This window comes from Pelodiscus sinensis, chromosome 2 (assembly GCF_049634645.1).
Source record: "Pelodiscus sinensis isolate JC-2024 chromosome 2, ASM4963464v1, whole genome shotgun sequence".
In the NCBI taxonomy this organism is placed as follows: domain Eukaryota; kingdom Metazoa; phylum Chordata; order Testudines; family Trionychidae; genus Pelodiscus; species Pelodiscus sinensis.
Genome location: NC_134712.1, coordinates 168,679,293 through 168,700,966, shown reverse-complemented (window position 1 = coordinate 168,700,966; position 21,674 = coordinate 168,679,293). Strand labels below are relative to the sequence as shown.

The 21,674-nt window shown below is 41.9% G+C and overlaps 1 protein-coding gene across 2 annotated transcripts in view; it reads right to left on the bottom strand.

The window, feature by feature from the left end:
- Positions 1-21,674, bottom strand: part of ELMO1 (engulfment and cell motility 1) — a 449,588-nt gene that overhangs the window by 402,641 nt on the left and 25,273 nt on the right. The window contains exon 1 of one of the 2 annotated variants that reach the window (XM_075921744.1): positions 2,433-3,163. The exons of the other annotated variant lie outside the window; for it this stretch is intronic. The gene's annotated coding sequence lies outside the window, so the exon portion shown is untranslated. Of the gene's footprint in view, positions 1-2,432; positions 3,164-21,674 lie in introns of those variants that run through there. 2 annotated transcript variants of the gene reach the window in all.

The window sequence follows — 21,674 nt, the reverse complement described above, 5'->3', positions numbered from 1 at the left end:
CCAGCCAGTCCCACTCCCCCCAACCCCCTGCTGGCCAGCCCCGCTCCCCGCTGACTGGTTCCCCCTCCCATTCCACTCCCCCTCCAGCCTGGCCAGCCCTGCTCCCCCCCTGGCCAGTCCCCACTCCCCATCTGAGATCAAGCGTGGCCAGTATTTTTTTTAAACCATCTGGCAACCCTATTTAGACAGCACTTAACCCCTGCTAGCCCAAGTCTGCTGACTCAGTGTGAGAGGCTAACCTGAGTTACAGCTTGAGTTAAAATCTTAATGAAATCCAAGAAACAAGGTTCATGAGGTAATATTGTTTTACAGGATCAATGGAAATTTCTCCAATATGCAACCCCAATGCATACAATAGTGAAATCAAGACATTTCAGTTAGCAAATCAAAGTAGCCCTTGACTGCCCCAGTCCTTAACTCAACCTGCTAACTCAAGTGAAAACTGAAAAGACAAGAGTGCCTTGTCTTCGCTAGGATTTTAACTCCAGTTAAGAATGTATTCCCCTGCCCCCAATAGTGAAGCCAAGATCACAGGCAAAAGTAGCAATGTCCTTTCTCTTCCCAGAAAAGATTTAATCAGAGAGAGAGCTAAGTGAAGTATCTTATTATTAAAGTGTTATTACTGTAGTATATTGTAAATTAATGTCGACTAAGCTTCTGTAAATATCACCATCATTAAAACAAAACTCCACTTTATCAAATAAGCAAACAAAATTCATTTTGTAATGCACCATCACTGCTCTTTTGTTAACTTGCTAATTCACAAGAGATCCCAAACATTAGTACATTGACTTTAAACACCAAATGGTAATCAGATACCTTATATAGCAGTATTTCTTAAACTTTGAGACCACGGAACACCGAACAACAATATTTTTTATGAGGAACACCTATGAAAATGTTCTTAAAAAAACTGTTTTCAGACAAAAAAAAGACAAAACCAAAAAGTAACAAAACCAAAGAAGAGGTTGCAGCACACCTGTGAGTTGTTCACGGAATACCAGCGTTCCACGGAACGTAGTTTAAGAAATACTGTTGTATAGTCTTCATTCTTACCTACTTACCACTGTGAATGTTGAAAAATATATGCAGCACTTAACTGACTTTTTAATTGTAGCCACATCAAAGTATGGCTTGTATTGCCCCCTATGAATGCCACACAATATTAAGGGCCTCATAATATTTATTGTAACAATAATCCAGTGCAGTATGGAAGTACTAGTCAGTATTTGCTATTAAATCACTAAGAAAACCAAGTACAGAAGGTGATCACAGAACACCCGAAGGCTTTCTAAGAGCATGAAATGCTGGGAATATTGGAAACAATATGCATGATCAGCATTTGAAACGAGAATCCATATACATGTCCTCTGATGCAGAGGAATTATACAGATATGAATCACATCTTCCCCTGCCTACAGCCAAAATCAATTACACACAGACCATACACACTTCCCAACAGTCCCTCCTTCTGAGAGTATTTCTGGGTCAGAGAAAGGTAGGATTTCCAAAATATATGCAAGTATATTTTGTAAAGAGCAGCCACCTGCAGACTACTGAATAATAAGGGTGAGCAGACCTGGGGCTGAAAATGAAGTTGTACATGAGATAGATGTAAATCATCACAAGATATGCCTGGCACTCGTGGGCATTAATTTTAAAAAGACAGAGCGTGATCTCAGATACTCCACAATTACACTGGAACACCTTCCCTGAAGTTAGTGGAGTAGCTCAATTTACACTGGTATAACTGAGATCAAAATCTGATGCATACATTTCAAATGCGTATGCAATTTTTTTCTGTCACTCCAATGCAAACTACAGCCGCTCCCCAAGTTGCAACCACCTCCACTTACAACCATCCGCTCTTACAACCAAAGCGGTGGTAATGGGGATCCGAGTTACAAATGGTGATCCATGCTTACGAACAGTGCAGTCGCCATGTAACTCTATGGGATCCGAGTTATGAACACTTCCAGTTATGGACAAAGTGTTGGTCCGTACTTGGGGAGCAGCTGTATACAGTATGAGCACTAGACAGTTCAAAATCTACTCCATATTCAAAAAAATCAAAATATTTCTAGGCACTTCCTGCGCCCACCCCTTTTCCCCCCCACTCCTCAAACAAGTATGTGAATGAACCCTGAACTTTAAAATACTGCAGGGGATATAAGGGCATTGAAGTTTGTTGGGAAAGCAAAATGTCACAAGGGGTCCCACAGTGCAGATGACCAGCACAAGGCCTATGCACCTCTCAAGCCTTTCTGATGGCTCTTTGTATGGAAATGGATTTTCCCCACCTAGGCCTCAAACACAGGTGAATACCCTTAAGCCTGTGACTAGTCTCACTGAATTCTGTAGGGCTGCTTGTGTATTTTAAGTAGCATGTGCAAATGGCCCTCCTCCTTTCCATTCTTACTGCAGCCACTTACCAACAGAACACAGATGATACATGGAGCAATGTTTCTTCTTTTCTTGCTCACAGAACCTCGTCTTTCCCTATCGGTCTCCATGATCTGGAAAACCAGTTGTGTCACTCCTCTTTTCCATTCACATGGTCTGAATAATTCTTGCCCCTGTGAGGCACAGGAGTAGGGAAGCAGAATAAGGAACTTCATTCACCATGAAGGCCGGAGTGAAAAGAGAGATTTTTCTGTTCCTTCCCCTCCATGCAAGGGAAAGGATAGTATGAACAAGGGAGCATCTTTCACCAGGCCTCTAATCCCAGCCACCCAGTGCCTGAGAATGCTACTGAAGACATTTTCTTTTGGAGCAGAATCAGCACCAGTACATCTTACTGCGGTAGGCTGTCAAATCAGTGCTTATTTACCTTTGCCCCTTAATAGGCTACATACTAGCACTCACAGACTTCTGTGCCTGTGAATAAATAGCTCCAGTAAGAGAAGTTGGAGATAACTAGTCAAAGAAAAGATCCTTCAACATCAGGGCATGTCTACACTAGGACATTATTTCTAACTTAGTTATTTTGAAATAACTTCTAGAATAAAATCAAAATAGCAAGTCCCCATTACGGGGAAGCCTCGAAATTAGTCCAAGGTAGGATCCGCTATTGTGGATGGGCTACCTTGACTAAGGATATGCCTCTGCTGACAGAGGAATGTAAAATAGGCTACCCGACATAGTCAATGAAGCGGGGATTAAAATATCCCCGGCTTCATTAAAATAAAAATGGCCGCCGCACTGTGCCGGCTCATCTGATTGTCGGCACAGCGCGCAAGTCAAGACGCGGATCGGTTGACAAGGGAAGCCTTTGTCGACCGCTCCCTTATGCCTCGTGAAACGAGGTTTACAGGAGCAGTTGGCAAAGGCTTCCCCTGTCGACCGATCCACATCTTGACTCACGCGCTGTGCTGACGATCAGCTGAGCCGGCACAGCGCGGCAGCCATTTTTATTTTAATGAAGCCGGGGATATTTAAATCTCCGCTTCATTGACTGTGTCAGGTAGCCTATTTTATATTCCTCTGTCGGCAGAGGCATGTAGTCTAGACATACCCTCAGGCTACGTCTACACTGGCCCCTTTTCCGGAAGGGGCATGTAAATTTCACTAGTCGTCGTAGGGAAATCCGCGGGGGATTTAAATATCCCCCGCGGCATTTAAATAAAAATGTCCGCCGCTTTTTTCCGGCTTTTAAAAAAGCCGGAAAAGAGCGTCTAGACTGGCCCCGATCCTCCGGAAAAAGTGCCCTTTTCCGGAGGCTCTTATTCTTACTTCGAAGTAAGAATAAGAGCCTCCGGAAAAGGGCACTTTTTCCGGAGGATCGGGGCCAGTCTAGACGCTCTTTTCCGGCTTTTTTAAAAGCCGGAAAAAAGCGGCGGACATTTTTATTTAAATGCCGCGGGGGATATTCGAAGTAAGAATAAGAGCCTCCGGAAAAGGGCACTTTTTCCGGAGGATCGGGGCCAGTCTAGACGCTCTTTTCCGGCTTTTTTAAAAGCCGGAAAAAAGCGGCGGACATTTTTATTTAAATGCCGCGGGGGATATTTAAATCCCCCGCGGATTTCCCTACGACGACTCGTGAAATTTACATGCCCCTTCCGGAAAAGGGGCCAGTGTAGACGTAGCCTTAGAGTCCCAGGAATCACTGGGGAGTAATTACTTTGAATTACTCTGGGGAGTAGTTACTTCAAAATAATAGCAGCAAAGCATCCACACAAATGCTATATCAAAATAAGTATTCTGAAATAAGCATTATTCCCTGAGGAAAGCAGGATCAGATTTTGAAATAACCAGCCCATTATTTCAAATGGTACTGTGGGCACTCTGCTTATTATTTCAAAATAAGGGGGGATATTTTGAAATAACTCCCTAGTGGTGAGCAGGGCTTTAGTTTGTGTAGATAGAGCAGCAAGAAAGAATGCAAAAATAGTGCCCACAAATTCTGTTTGTAGTAACAGGCTAGTACTGAATGTAGCCACATAGGACAGATGGTGGCCTTTAATAGCTGAAAGGCATAGCACCGTTCGTACAATAGTGGATCAATAATTCCATTTCAGTGAAAAGACCAAACTAAGCAAACTTGTGTGTCAAAATATCACAACACTACGGGAAATCGCATGAATGTCTTGATTTAGAATCCAGTGACTAGTACTTAGGTACAAGACTCATATCTGCCAACAAAAATGCATCAACTTTTCCTGTTGGGTGGTGGCTAACATACTATTGGCAAAGCAGCCATTTCTCACAATATAGTTTAGCATGCTGGCTTTCTGTAAGTAACCCTGGAAGCAACACCCTTTCTTCTTGTTATATATAAGATAGAGGAGTTATCAAGAATGTTAAACCTATATGAGAACAAGACCCAAACTCAATATTGTTACTGCAGAAAAGTATTGGAAAAGTGTCAGACTATTAAAGAGGTTGTCATTCTCATGAAACATTTAATTAAAGTCATTCTTGTCTATGTAAAAGTTTAAGTAAAGGTTCATGACAATTTAAAAAACAGAAATTAACCCTGGTACCATGCCCAGCACTTCTCCTTCTGATATAAAAGGTTCGAGTGTCCAAGGTAATAAAAGTGCTATTACTGAGACCACAACAGCAATCACCTCACTTTCCTCGTTAATTTGCCAAGTCCTCTTGTAGCTCTTTAATATGAAGGATGTTATTCCAATCTGTTCTAGCCATGAAATAATCCTATTGGCCACAACGCATAAAACTACATAAGAGTATATGAAAGCAATATGACAGAAGTATCCCTTGGCAATAGTTTAGGGAGGACAAAGCAATGTGGTCATCAGATGGTTTCAACCAAGCCACCCAAGTGGAACAAGTTTGAAAAATGTAAAGATGAGTCTTGAGACTGAGTTTGACGGATGGAGAGCAAGTGCCTGGAAATGAAAATAAAAATGGACTGGTCAATTTGCAATGCCATGACCACAAATTGAGACTATTAATTTTCCTGCCAAATCCAGCGCCTGCAGCGCACAGAAAGCTGACAACACACATTACAGGAGCATTTTGCTCCACAGACAGAGGGATTGACAGCTGGTCCTGTTCAAAACAGTAATGCAGCAGAGGTTTCTTAAATCAGGTAACAGAAGCATCCCTAGTCAAGGAACAGTAAAAGACCACCCTCTGTGCTAGATGATTTGTGTCCTCGCGCTCCCTCAGTATTAAGTACCACTAGCTCCACAAGTGAGAGCATGCAAATTCCCCTGATTTACAAAGCCAATGGAGGGGGTCAAATCCAGATTAAACCAATTGAAGGAATAATACCCTACACAAAGATTAGTTAATACATTTATTGTTCTTCTGCTCTTCTCTCCCATTAAGAGGTGGATCCAATACACTCACTGGGTTGATTGTGGAGAGCAAAAGGGATGCTAAAAAAAAAAAATGGAGATAGCATTGCCTGGTGGACTCAGGAGACTGAGGTGCTCATCCTCACTAAGCCACTGGCCTGCTGTGACCCCTTGGTCATGTCACTTCACCTCTCAGTTTCCTCTTTTATATGTCTTATGTATTTAGAGTGTGTGTAAGCTCTTTAGAGCACTGACTGTCCTTCACTAGCTTTTCATGCAGCCCTTAGCACAATAGGGCCTCAGTCTTGCTTGAAGCTTCTACCCTAACAAACATTAAAGTCTCTTTTCATTTAAATAATGAAATATCTTATGTTTTAGTTAGTTATTTTTTAATTACACTATGTAGCAAAAATGTAGTATTTTAGTATTGGTATAAGAATATAAGTTTGATGTATAATAATTTGCTTATAAGTTCAGTATGCTTCTATTTCACCCTGTCTCTCATGACTGGATAATGTTTGCTATAAGGTCTTGTTTCCTGTTAGCTTTACAAATTAAGTTGTACCTCATGTCCTCATTATAAACTAAATTGTGTCTTCTAGTAATTATGTGATCCTTATCAGGAAAACTCTGTAAATTGTTTGGTGTGAGTGGAAGATGTGTGTAAGCATCACAGATGCCCACATGGTCAGGAAGAAGTGGGAACCTTGAAGATAACCAGGAAACATCCATTGTGTCTGAGGCTAAATTAAATTAGCAGAATTGACAAACCCTGGTGACAGGCACACCCCCCCAAGAGCGAGACACAAACAAGAGACAATGATGGGAAACCAGATAATAACCATCAAAGAATAATGTAGGAAAACCTTCAGAGTGGTAGTCTGTGACTGGAAAAACTTAACAAATAGTCTTGCAGCACCTTAATGACTAACAAAACATTAAGGTGCTGCAAGATGTGGAAAAACCTGAGATTCACACCATTTAAGGATGAATTATTGCAGCATGACACTGCAAAACTCAGACTCAAATGGAAAAAAAGGGGGGCTCTGGTCATTAGTCTCTGGGTTCACTCCTACAAGCCAAGTCTCAGAAGAGTTTCAGGAACCCTGACTCCTCACTCAGTCAGCCTTGTCTGACCAGCAAGATGGACTTGAGCCATGACATTCTGGTAACTAACTATACACCATCTGTAGGACACGTGTGTGTGCGCGCCTGCACACTTGTCTTTATGAAGCATATGCTAGCTGCTTTGATATTGTATTCTTAATAAACGTAGTGTATTGCTTTTCTCCCAAAGTATCCCGTGTGCTTCTTATAAGCGTAACCACTAAACTGAAACAGTAAATCACAATCTCAAGTTTGAGCATTTTGTCTATGTATCTACAGAAAATTTGCAATACACAGATAGTTTAGAAATGTTTTTAAAAGCATAGTAGTTAGATTGTCACCCTACTCGTACATTATATAAATAATATGCACACACCAATATCATGTTTTTTACAGTTTCCCTTGCCAATTTTATTAATTATCCAATATTTAGGTTTAAACATATGTTGTCTCCCTTGCAGTGAATCCTTTCCTCCTACTTGGTGCTGCAGTGAAGTCACTGCACTAACTTTACGATCTATCCTGCATCCTCTGAAATCAGTGGGTGTTTTGCCGTTGAATTCAAGGGTACTGGGATCAGATCCTGACAACTCAGTTACTGCTGCTGAAATGAGAAATACTTGTATTTAAATTAAACCTGTCCAAAAAAAAAAAAAACCAGAAAAGGGAGATTAAAGTTTTCAACAAAGTAAACTGCTTTGGTATGAATGTTCTTTTGCCAAATCTGCTTTCTTTAAATATGCAGTTTTAATCCTCAACATGATATAATAATTTAGTACTCTGAAAGAATCAAACCGATAAATATTAAAGCACTAGGACAGCTTCCATGCTCCTTCCAAGGCACAAATCTCACAAGGCCTTTGGGTACATTAAGGTCACAGTCGCCTTAGCAGACCGAGTAAACTGTGATGCCTTGGATTCCCAAGGAGTTGTATTCTCCCTGTCACCCACAAAGTGATTACCAATAAAACACCTCTCTCTCCATAATGCTGTCTAGCCATGTAATCTCAAGATTCCAGTAAATTTCACTTCTGCTCATGAGCAGTGCTCAACAGAACAGCATATTAGGGACAGCAAAGTTAAAAGCAAAAGGAGAAACCAAGGGATATTAAAAAGATCATTCTCGTGCAACTCTTTTCATGAAGCGGTGCTATGTACTGTTGGTAGGGAAAAAGTCTACTTCTGTCAACCCATGTGTCACTAACTATCTTCTAGTAAGAGCTGCAGGACAGACCACAAATATAGCTGTGTTTCATTAACTGGAGAATAGCAAAAGACAGGATTTAAATGGGAACAACAGCAACCGAAAATAATTGCATTAAATTAATGCTAACCCACAAAACCAGTAAAGGAATATAATATTCAGAGGGCAACTGAAGTAGTAACTCAAAATTAGTGTCTTATAAATAATCCTGATATACAAGACTGGGATTTAACGTAAGTTTGTAGCATAACTTTAAAGAGATCACCTCAAAGAAAAACAAATTATAGGATATTTACAGATATCAGTAGATAGGTACAGTATAGGGATGTGAATGGGTAACAGGTTAACATTAATGGGTGATGCTTGCTGGGTAACAGTTAACCATTACCCGGGAGCAGCTCCACTGCTGCTTCCAGCCCTGCGCAAAGTTGCCGACCCCCACCTCACGAGCCTACGCAGGCTGGGAGCCGGCAGCCTAGTGCAGGGCCTGAAGTAGCTGGTCTGAAGGAGACCCTGCCCACGATATGGGGGCTGCTCCAGCCCATCCTCATTTAATCAGTTATCTGGTTAAACTAAAGGTATGGCTAGACTACATTAAAAAAAAAAAAAAAAAGCTATACACAATGAGCAAAAAAAAGCAGAAGAACAAGCACGTTCCCTGAACACGGAACAATTTTTCCAAAACTGTGTAGTCTAGATGTAGCCTTAATGTTTCACCAGTTAACTAAACAAACAGGATTTTATATTCCTAGTACACTGCCTAGCAAGTGAAGTGGCTCCTTCAGGACTAATATAACAAATTAATTTGAAAAATATATATATATATATATATATATAACAGTCTCACACTCTTTCTAAATGACTTTATAAACTGGATCATAATCCTTGAAATCAAATTAAACAAGCATGTGTGAATTTAGACAATGAAGACCAAACTTCAGAGTTTATAGCAGGAACAGATGTATGCAGACTGTAATTCCATGTTGAGAATGGAACAAAGCCCCCATTGGGCAATACACTTGAACTTTGGTTTGTTTCTTTTGTTTTACTAGAGATGCCCCAAGTGACTATGCAAAATTTAGTTAGTGGGTTTGCTTTCTAAACAAATCATAGTTAAACTTGTGGGACCGTGTCCCACAAATGCTTACAATAAGGATACCTTTGTTACTCAGGTAGCATCAATAAAGATATTTACGGAGACAGTCAGAAAGAAAATGCATGCCAAACTAAATAGAGAATGTGAAATCTTGAGAAGAGGGAACCCCAGAAAAGGAGGAAACTGAACTACAGCGCATGTAATTTTCTTACACATTGAAACAGGCACTGCAGTTATTCATAGAAGAAGAAAAGTCTAAATATAAAACAATCCACCACCAACCAGCTGAGGTTGGGGAAGTGAAACGCATATCCCTCCCCACCCCTAGCTGCATTTCCCCTCTCTCAATGGGAAAGGAACAGGGACATTTCCCCATACTCCCGCCAGCAGCCAGGAGTTTCTACAGAGAGAAACTCCACATTGTACTGTGCAGAACGCTCTATTTTAGATTTTAAATACTTCAGAGAAAAGACAGTTGTCTGCCTCTGTGAAGAATGCCTTGCATATTGTGTGCAGTAACAGAATACAAAATATTAATGATAATAATAATGTGAGAAGGATTAAAAAAATCTTTTTCTTATCCAGCATCTGAAGAGGAGAGCACTCCAAATTTATCAGATACTTGCTAGGCAGGGGCTGATAAGAACCTAAAAGCATGGTTCAGTGGAGCACTTCAAAAGAAGTCCCAAACCCTGCCTAAAAGCCAGGAATAGCAAGGAGAGAGAGTCGGATGTCTCATTAGCATGTTGCCATAAGAGGTTCCATCAATAAGGTCAGTTTTCGTAATTCCCTCTGGCTAGTAGCATCTGGTAAATGTTTCAAGCCCTGAGCACATGGATGTCTATGGTGTCAGTTCTCGCAGACAGGAATAAATCATTGCCATCTGAAGTCTTTAATATGTGATTTTCTTGAACAGTAGCTCTCAGGGAAGTCTCACAGGAACCCTGGCCCTATCTTTTTTTCTGAGAGAAGGGAGGGTAAGACAGGCTTTGAAAAAAAAAATCAAATATTGCCAATTAGCTTTGTTTTAATTTTTTAAAAATACCAATGAAAAACACTACATAAAACTGCTCCCTCAAATGAACATGACAGACTCCAGCTTCCACCTCTTTTTCTAAATATATTTGGTGAAGCTTCTCCCAAGTAAGGGTTATTTGAGTCTAAATGTTTCTTACAACCCCCATTCTACAGCCCCCACTAGATGCACAACAAGGTACTTCCACGACTTTGTCCCAATCCTTAAAAAAAGTGTCAGTGATATTATTCCAGATTACCCAAGGGCTTTCTTTTTTTAAACCGTGTACCTACATTATATTCAATTGCACCAGACAGAATACAAAGGGAGTACAGATCAAGTATTTAAATTCATCAATCCAATCCAAGTTCCCAAGAAATGCCTATAGACCAGTAAAATATGTTTTAACAGTTTTGGTTCTAGAGTGTTTATTTTAACAAGCAAATGCCAAAAACATTTTTATTTATACGGGGTGGGGGGAGATAATTATGGGTCTCATTTACACCAAGGTCCCTTTATACTATCCTGGCAATACAGAGGCATCACGCCTTGTATGCTGAAGGGTATAGCAACCACAGGAATTTTTAGCACAAACTCTTCTCCAGCTGCCAGACCTTCTTCTACTTCATTTTTCTTTGGAGAATACTAGAAGTCTCCCTCTGTCACACACTTCCAGGAGCAGGAGCAGGAGCAGGAGCATGCCCATGCGTCAAAAACATGGGGAAGGGTTCGAAGTGCTTGTTGCTCTCCTTTCCTCTCCCCAATTTAGCATTTTTCTATTTAAAGCTCGAGCAGACTAACACTTTAAACTTCAAGAAAAAGAAATATACACACCTGTGGGTCTCTTTTTTATTTGATATTAACTATATTTCATGGCTTTGTTGCCAAAATTTTCCCATTCAGTTTAAGTAAAACAACACTTTTGGTTAACAGTCATACTTCAGACAAACAAACGTAAATAGCTTTATAGCTATGGCTGTTCCCATGTTAGCAGGTTTTCATCCTAGTTAATTTCATTCTATCTTTACGATCTTTGTTTTCACGATTACAGATGTGTTACATTAAGAGAACAATAAATCAAACTGACCAGTTGGCAGACACTGTAGTGGTGATGCAACTCTAGCTCTTGAAATAACATGGGCACAGTTATATGTACAAGGATTCCATGAGTTTGTCTGTTTTCTATTATGCTGCTGCAATTCCTACCATCTGATCTAATGAGCAACACTGGAATGGACTCAGGTCAGAAGGAATTTTCCTATTAACTAGCAAACGCTGAAAAAGACGACAGAAAAACAACCAGCATTGGAAGTTTCCTCTAGATGACAATTCTTATGTCTATTAGGGATTTCGACATGTAATCAACTACACGATTAAGCCAAGGCTCATCAGTTAATCTTGTCAACTACATGCACTCCTCCCCCCTTGCTGCCTCTATATCAGAGGCAGCAAAGGAGGGAGGGGGCCAGCAGGAGCTGGTATCCGTGAGGAACTTGCTTTAAGCAAGCTCCCCACAAGCACTGGATTCACCTGCCCTCCTCATCCCCGTGCTGCTGCCTCTGATAGAGAGACAGCAGCGCAGAGAGTGAGGGGAGCTGACTGAAGCCAATACATGTGGGAAGTTGGCTTTCAGCAGGCTTCCCGTGCATTCTGGCTCCTCAGACCCATCTGGCCCCACCCCTTGCTGCCTCCTAGAAGCAGTGAGGGGGGCAAGCAGGAACTGGTGCTAGGAGGAGCCAGATTAAAAGCCAGTTCCCCCTCAGCACCTCTATCAAAGGCAGAAGTGGCGGGGTGGGAGGAGGAGCCAGGGGAGGCTGCCATAAAGTAGCCTCTGTCCACAGCAGCCCAGGCTCGCTGAGGACAGAGGCTGGTCTGTGGCAGAAGCCCATGTCTGTGGCAGGACCAAGGGCCCATTGGACAGAGGCAGCTTCAGCATCCCACGTTGCAGCCTCTGTCCATAGCGAGCCTGGACCTGAGGCAGACAGAGGCTGGTCCCTGGCAGCAGCCTGTCCAGGGGGTCCAAGCTCACTGCAAACAGGGGCTGCTGCCACAGACCAGCCTCTGTCCACAGGGAGCTCAGACCCCCGCGGACAGTAGCTGCTGCTATTCCACGCTGCTGCCTCTGTATCAAAGGCAGCAGCGTGGGATGGCAGGCAGCCGGTCTGCACAGGGAGCTGGTTTATAAACTGGTTCCCCTTGTGGACCAGCTCCCGCCTTCCACCCTGTGTTGCTGCCTCTCATACAAAGGCAACAGCGCAGGATGGCAGGGAGCTCCTTAGGAGTGGGGCAAGGAGTACACTGGCTGCTGATCCCACCCCCAGGGACTATCAAATAGTCGTGTAACCGATAAGATTTCAAGACTATTCAATTATCTAATATCTAACATCCCTAATGTCTATTTTCCTATATGTCTCTAACTTATCTTGTATCTTGCTTCCATGGCTACCTTTTTCTGCATATATATCCACACTGTAAATCGGAGGCCTCTTTTGGGCACCTGTGTTTCCTGTATGCTTTGCACTTTTGCAGCCACTCAGTAGAGGCACAAATGCCGTCCAGCTGATTAGCAGAGCGCCCATATCTAGGTTTTTGTTTCGGATGGTGGTGCACATTCACACATGCTTTGGTGCACATAAATTATTCCACACATGGAATAAAAATTTTAGAGGGGACATTGCTGGGCACCCCCTCAGGGAAGCCCCATAAGTGACATCTTGCCTCAGTTTCCCTCATAATTAACCCAAAGACTCTTACTTAAAAAGAGGAGGAAGGGTATCATATTACAACAATATACTCCAAATAATCCATTGTGAAAGTCCGAAAACACTGGATTTCAACCATGTAGCCCTGGCTTTCACCATACCCTGTGTCTTCTATCACAGTTAGGCTCTTTGTCCATCCTCTTCTATTCCTCTGCCAGGATGGCCTTCCTTGTGGATGGCAACCTCTCACTTCCCAGTGGGAACGCTCACAAGCCTCTCTGCTGAGAGCATCCTTCCAGGGGAGCATCCTTCACAGCCTTTGGCCCCCTCACTCTTTTGGAGGATCCAGCACTTCAGCAAAGAGACATCTGTAGATAAGCCCCTCTGCTGCTCCCCCTCCCTGCAGCCATCTACCTTTGCTGCTGCTGCTCCTCCTCCTCCTCCCACCTTCAGAACTCCTGAGCGGTCTCCTTCTAGCTTGAAGATATTACCCAACACACCTCACTTCCCACTGCTCTGCCTCCAGCTTCCTCCCAGGAACCACCTTCTGTCTCTGGCAGCTCCCATCTTCTGCCCTTCTGGTGTCTAACTCCCAACAGACCTTTTTTTACTCCCAGGTGCTGCCTCATCCTCTTAATTGGCCCAGCTGGACTGGAACAGAGGCATTGAGCCCAGTTTAATTTAATAGTCTAACTACCTTTTTACACAGTCTTTATAGGCTAAGCTTCTCATACTTCCTTGTTCCCACAATATAACTGCTAATACTATTATATTTAAGTTCACTTTTACCACAACTACTCTTCTCAATGCAACACACAGAATTTGTCTTCTTTACAGCAGGAATCTCTTCTGGGAAATTTAAAACCCACTCAGAACAATTTGGGTATGAATTTACTAAAGAAACCCAGTTTTTAATCTGGAGCTCTCCCTACAATTCAGTGATCTATCAAATCTACTTTCCCAATCAGCCAGCCAGCCAGCCACCCAAATGTTTTCAGTGAACGGAACATTACAGAAAAAAAAAAAGACTAAGCTTCAGAGGGATTAAGGATTTAGAAGTGTGTCCCAAGGTCATGTCTAAAGAGGACCTTAAACAAAAGGGAAGAATGGCTGGAAAGAAGATTAGAAGAGAGTCAAAGAAAAAAATAAATTTCTAAAATGGGGGAGGGGAAGACAGAAAAAGATCAAATTGCGGATGAGGTGTACTCCAGCATCAACTGAAGTGTATGAGAAGGCTCCTTCTAATTTAAAAATGGGATCAGAATCAGGTCTTATTGGATACTAGCTATATTGTTATGTTCATAAATTTATACACACAACTTTTTGCTCCAATCACATCATTAAGCTTAGTACGAAAATATGAATGGGGCAAGTGGCTTTGCTGCTCTGCTTAGCAGGTGAGCACAAATACATTTTTGGAAGGTATTTTAATTTGTGATTTTCACCTTTTTTTAAAAAGGTTTTACAAAGCTAATAAAGGTTAATATTGTTTTTGGAAGTGAATGACCGGGTTGGGATGACAGAAGAAAGAACTACTTTTTCATGAATTTTAATGTTTTAGTGATGTATAAAGACTTAAACAGGTGTTAGGTAAAGCTGATTAAAGAGCTATTACTTAGCTTCTGGGTTTTTTTATTGGCCTCTGTGCTAGAAAATCTGCAGAGTGCACACAGCAACTTCTATTAACTCCCTGTGCACTGTAACATTTACACAACACTTTAGAAATAACATGAAATATATCAGGAAACATATTAAGCATTTGTTCTTCTTTTTCCTCTTCTTGGGCCTTATCTACGTGATAAAGGTACAACGGGTATATTACTCTAATGCTGCATGAGCAAACTGAAAAAGGCCACTTATCTTAACCTCCTCAACAACCAACATATGTTAAAACTGAAAAAAGACACTCATACCAGAATAAGTGTTGTGGGGAGAAGGGAGTCTCCTCTACATAGAGCCTAAAGCAAAGTTACAGGTGCTCAGGTTCAAGCCCAAATTGCATAACTATAATGCAAGGGGGGACTGCTCAAAGAGAAACAAGACTTGACCCACTGATTTTAGCTAACGTAAATGTGTGAATGTTTCTTTTAAAAAACACCTTGATAAGGAACGCATTTTGAATTTCAATTACAATTGAAACACAGTTTCAGTCTTCTACATACCAAAAAGGATTTATGATCAGTAACTGTAAAATGGCACCTTCACACTCAACAGATTTGATCCCTGTATCAATTTCAAGGCATTTAGTTTTCTCCACTATTATTCCTATTGCAAGGAGCAAACAGTTTGTACTGCAATGAATGTAGTTATCTTTTTTTTTTCTTGGCTTGCGCAACAACAACAGAATTACTAATGAAAACTCTATTCCTGCCAAGACTCAAGCCGTATGCTTAACTTGAATTCAGTGGGCAAATTCCTCACCCCTCACTCCGGGTAAGGGCTACAGTGATTTTAAAAAAAAGGAGGGGCTCTAAAAACTCGGAAGCTGACTATGTAAGATTCCCCCAATGTAAGCATCATAAAGGATAGGTATAATGCAGACTTCTGAGGACCCTCTTACAAACCCTGGTTTAGGAGGCAGCACAGGAATATCACAGATGAGTTACATTAGGGGTTCCCAACCTTTTTTATATCATGGACCGGCAAACTCATTCACAAACTTTTGGTGGACCAGTAACATTTTATTTGCATATTTATTATGCAAATTAATTTGCATAAAATCATTACAATCAGAGTCTGCAGATATCTACAACACTAAAAATAATTCTGTTAAAAGAATCCTGTCCTTTCTTATCTTAAGCCATTAACGTCATTTGCATGACTGAAAATATAAAATGTAATATTGATAATTGACATGATGATTAATAATAGCATAAATTAAAAATTATGCTGACACTTTATTTAATGATCAAGTTCAGCTTCATGCACACACACACACACACTACTGGCTAGGGTGATCTCTCTCTCACACACACACACTGCAAGCCATGGTGATCACACACACACTCACCCAACTCATTTGGCTGCTGGGCTCTGCCTTCCTAGGGCCACCTCACATGCTGAGAGCTGGCAGGCAGCAGGGGTCCATCCAAACTGGAGTAGAACTCAGGCATCGCTCCCTGCTCTAACCACTAGCCCACAGTCCCCTCCCGTTTTCACAAAGAACACAGACATCCAGCAGGCCAACCGGAGCTGAAGCCGGCTGCTGTGATGTGGCTCACAGGGCTAGGGTGTACCCAGCCCCACCCCCCAGAGCAGCCACGAACAGCCAACTTCAGCTGTGGCAGTCCCTGGCCACATGCCTCAGACAAGCCCCCGTCCCGGAGCAGACGTCATGGGCGTGGCCTAGCAGTGTGCCACGGCCTCGCAGCCAGCGGTTCACAGCACGGCACTGGTCTTCAGACCAGCAGTTGGGAACCACTGAGTTATAGGACTGTAAACCCACATTCGTCTGTGGAGATTCTGGGAAGTCCTATGGTAGACAGGGCAGCCTGCCTGAACGTACCCACCAGGCCCCTAGCACTACCTTACACCAGAGGCCTTTCCACCTTCAAAACAGATTGATGGGTGCAAAGGTGCCTTAGAGAAGCCTTAGTGCCTCTGGCTACAAGTTCTGTGCTGCCCCCAATGAGACAACCCAGCTATGTAAAGAATCTTTACCTTCTGGAGTACATCTGTATACAACACCTATCATATAGTTCAATTAGGTCAGTTATTAGGGAGACTATTTGAGCCAACAATTTGTGAAAACTATTTGTGAAAACAAACAGAACCCCATGATTTCATTCTTCCAGGCATGCTTTGCAGCGTAGACTTACATGAAATCTACTGGTTCTACTCTCCCCTCTGGTTTCCTTCCCCCCTCAACCTCCTTCATCTCACTTATGGTTTTAAAAAGAATGTACAGTTTTTCAAATCCTCCATTATCCTGCCAATTTGCCCTTGGCTGCCAGTTAGCCACAGCCCCCGCACCCACCCTAAATCAATCAGCACTTTTAAAAACAGCATTTCAACAATCACCTTTGTTGTCTGAAGATGTAGGAAAGCCAGGATGTTAGTTTTAAAGGGGGGAGGGTAGACAAAAGATCTTGGCATCAGACCTTCTGAATAAATAACAAGTAACTACTGATGAGTGGCAATCAGCCAACAAGGAGCACCTGCTCCTCCTACACACCTATAAGTGCACTGGAGAGGTTGGGGGAGGGGGGCAAGAGTGGGACAAACAGACAATGACTATAATGCTTTGGAACCTACGAATCTCAAATAATTCTCCAGCAACTCTGCCCCATTCCTGCAAGAAATAAATGCTGGGAGCAAATACTTGCAGCAATTCATCCCAATGTAATCTTCCTCTCCTTTCAATAGCAGTACAACACACACCACTGTCAGCTGCAAAAAGATGAGTATTTTTGTTAAGTAAAAACAATTGCAGAAAGACATACACAGACATTTCAGCAACCAAGTTCAGTGTGTACAATGATGATAAGGAAGCTGCCTTTCCTAAAATGAACACATATTTACAATCAAAATACAGAATCCAAGACAGTCAACTCTTTACTGATCAAAATTATTCCATTTTAGTAGCATGTTAATGATATTCAAGCAGATAGCTTATTTCTTTATATCATATCAATATTGTTCTGCACATAGCAAAAGTTCTGTCCCTTTGAAATTATCAACGTTCATTGCTTGCTTGTTTTTTTTACATAAGACTATGGCACTTCTGTTCTCTGTGGTTATTAAAGAATGCATGAAACGTTCCACAAGGTTTGGGGGTTTACTCCCATGTTTTGGGTCAAGTTTTCCCAGTCAACACTCAAACACAATACAATTGCCTAGCATTGCTTTGCTGCCTAAAAAAGGATACAGGTGTGACACCAATTCAAAAAACATTTACTATGCAATATATCTGAGAATCCTGTTATGTCCTATCTTAAAGGCCTCTGCTGATGTAGAGCATTGGACTGAATGGAGAACTTGATTCTAAGAGTAAGGAAAGACTGTGCTGTCCCAGGTCCCACTGTATTGTAACTCAGGAGTAATGTTTGTTTTATTTAATAGTGATCACAGTGTGATGCAGGCAGACCAGATGCCAGCTCAAGACCAGGCCTGAAGGCCTCAATGAACACTGACAAATGCACATCTGGAAACCAATCTGGCTCACCTGTTGACATTGTTAAAATAGATAATAAGTTGATAAGAATGCATTTAGTATTTAGACTTGATGAAATGCTTGCAGGACACGGCATGTATTGATCTCACTTATAGCACCTGTAGCCCATGATAGAAACTTATATTGAGTGCCTGCATTTTAAACCTCTACTATTGTGTAACTCACTAAACAGGAAAGAAGCTTAAATTAACACCTGCACACAAGGCCCACTGAATCCAAACGAGCCATTGTCAAACATCAAAGGACAAAAAGTTTGTTCAGCGCCCACACACACAGGAAGAGGAGACAAGCACAGATATTTGTTCTGTTAGTTTGAACTCTGGGGGAAGAGAATAAAAATGTCTGATGAGAACAAACTGTATCAATATGCTGCTTGGGATTCAGAGAGGACAGTATTTCTAAGCACGTGCAAGGGATCCCCAAGCTGCTTAGTTTGGGATAGCCCTAAAGGACATATAGGCTATGTCTCGACTGCAGGCTTCTTTTGGAAGAAGTTTTTCCAGAAGAGATCTTCCGAAAAAAACTTCTTCCAAAAGAGAGTGTCCACACTGCCAAAGCACATTGGAAAAGCAATCTGCTTTTTTGAAAGATAGCATCCACACTGAATGGACGCTCTCTCACATTTCAGCTATGACTACTATGGATGGAGTGGCCACCAGGGCACCTGTGCTTTTTCCTCTTCTTTTGAAAGAACTCCCTCTTCCCCATCCACACATGCCTTTTTCTGAAAGAGCTCTTTTGGAAAAAGGCTTCTTCTTCATAGAAAGAGGTTTACCAATGTCAGAAAAAACCCTCTGTTCTTTCAATTTTTTTTTGAAAGAACGCGATTGCAGTGTGGACGTAAGTGAAGTTTTTTCAGAATGCCGTTTTCCAGAAAAAAAACTCTGTAGTGTAGACATTGCTATATATATGTAAGCTCTATGGCTATTACTATGACTTGTAAGAAACTAAGACTGTAACTCATTTGTGTGTTTGTATGTTTATGTGCTTTAACCTTGTAAAATAACTCATGTGTTTCTTTGTTAGCAAATCTTTATAATAGGATTGGCTAGCTAAATTACAGCTGACCAGGTGTAAGTGACTGGGACTGGGAGCAACCTAAATATTATTGCGATTTTTCATGTAAGGGACACAAAGGCAAACTTGCCTAGATCAGAGTATCTAAGGGGACTGTTTGTAACTCCATATTAAGAGTGTAACAGTGTTTGAGGAGATAACACTTGTTATTTGGTTGGTGAAATCTAAGAACAAAACACACAATCAGTTTGGTGTTTGTACCCTGTGTTTAACTGTCTGGCATGAAGTTAACATTTACAATCCTGAGTCACTCGCAATAGCATAATAGACAGTATACAGTGTGTAAAATATTTTGAAATCCTTTGGAGGCAAAAAGCGCCATATAAAAATATTAGACTTTCATTGTAGAATATCACATCCAACTCATGTCATGAAACAAAATGAACTATAAACAGAACAGAAAGTAAAATCAGAGATGTACGGTCTCATTTTAAATAAATGGGTCCACTTGTTTAAGCTCAGAGAATAGCTGTTTGCCCCCCAAATGTTAAGTTTTAGGACTACAAAAAGCATGGAAAAGCTGAAGAACTGATGTTCATTGATTTGATCATGTTGTTTCATATTCTTTAACTAAATACAAACTTTGATTGAAAAACAAAATGCTGTATTCCAAGATACCGCAGAGTTAGATATGAAATTATTGATTTGTGTGATGTATTCTCAACTCATTCTTTTAGCACCTCTCCCCTGTAAGTGTGACAACCTGTTCCGATGCCTGCCCTTGAAAAACAATGGAATCAGAGTGTTTCCAAGGGACACTAGGGCTAAATATCATTCCCGACAGGCCATTCCAGCAATGGTTCAGTAAAAGCTTTATAATGAACTTTTATTTTCAGCTATTGATGAAGTTTCTCTCAGCTCTCCTACTCTTAACTGCTTTCACCATCGTGCATCACTGTTGTTTGTAAGACCTGTGACAAATGAAGGAGAAGGAAGATTGCTAGTCTAGGGATATAAAATCCCATTTAATTGGTTAACCAATTAAGTAGGGGTGCTCTAGCTCCCTGCAGTGCAACACCCTCCCCCCCGTCCACAGGCAGGAGCAGCTCTGGACACCCAGAGCAGCCCTTGCCTGCAACGCACTCTGGTACACCATGGACAGGGGCTGCTTCGGATGCCCAGAGCATTGTCTGCCCTCATCAGGCCCCCATGGGGCTGGAGCAGCCCCTGCCCACAGCAGACAGGGAGCTGTTCCAGACCGCACTGGTTAACGGGAACCAGTAAGCATCACCCATTAAAGGTGATGTTTACTGGATAATCGGTTAGCCTTTCATATCCCTAGTGGAGGCTCATGTCAGACATCATGTGCTGAACATAGAAGATTGTGGCAAAACCGTTTTTGAAATCTTACACTGTCGTTAATCTGAAGGCCTTCACCGTGGTTTTCCCCAAGTCACAATCAGGGGATGTGTTTATTCTGAGTCCTGAATCATTCCGGAGTAGGGATGTAAGCGACTAGTTGACTATCCAATAAGCATGAGCTTATCGGATAGTCAAGTAGTGACGACTAGTCGCTCCCTCCCCCCACTGCCTCTATCAAAGAGAGGCAGCAGGGGAAGGGGGGAGAGCCAGCTTAAAAGCCAGGTCCCCCCAGCACTGTCTCCTTGGGGAGGGGGGCAGGGGAGGCAGAGGCACAGCAGGGAAATGGTGCGAGTATGGACTGATGCCGTCCCCGCTCTCCCCGTGTCCCCACTATGGCACTTCAGGCTTTGAAATATAGTAAGAGCCACAGAAGACTCTTACTACATTTAAAAGGCTGAGGCGCAGGATGGTGAGTGCCCAATCTTACCTTTATTGACTAACTGAGTAGTCGATGGAAATTCCATTGACTACTCAATTAGCTGATTAATCAAAATTTAACACTCCTATTCAGGAGTAGATAAGAGTCCATCACATTGTGAGGAAATTTCATAATATGATGTACATAAAGTTAAGAAGTTTCCAACTGAGACACCCGCTTTTGTGGCTATAGGTCAGTATCTGAAAAGGACAAATAATAAGTATTCTCTGCTTGAGATAAGGCCAGTTTTGCTCATGAGGTGCTGTAAGTATTAGTGGAACTTCATACTACAACATGTATTTTGGACCCATGTCCCATCTGGATGGTGAAGAGCCACAGAGATCTGGGTCCATTGTGGGTGCATTAGGGAAGGCAGAGTGCCTTAAGGAACTTCTCTTAAGAAAACTATTGTACAACTGTTTGCAAAACTATCACTCAGTGTTTGCAATCTGACAAACTATCTGCTAATATTTAACTCCCCATTTCTGGTTTAAAATTATTGAGAAGGATGTGGTGAGTCTACTCTCCATCTGCCTCAGATCATTGTGACCTTTTTTTTAGCATAGAACAGGCCCAAGCACTGGTTGATCTGGTAGACACAGATCAAGATCAAGTGTCCATGGTGATCCTGTGAAGTTTATCAGCTACTTTCACTCCCATGGTTCATGAGGCATTCACTCACTGGTGATCCTGAACTGGACAGATAGACCTTCAGTGGCTTTGTTCTCATATCTCTGATTGATAGGTCCCAGGTA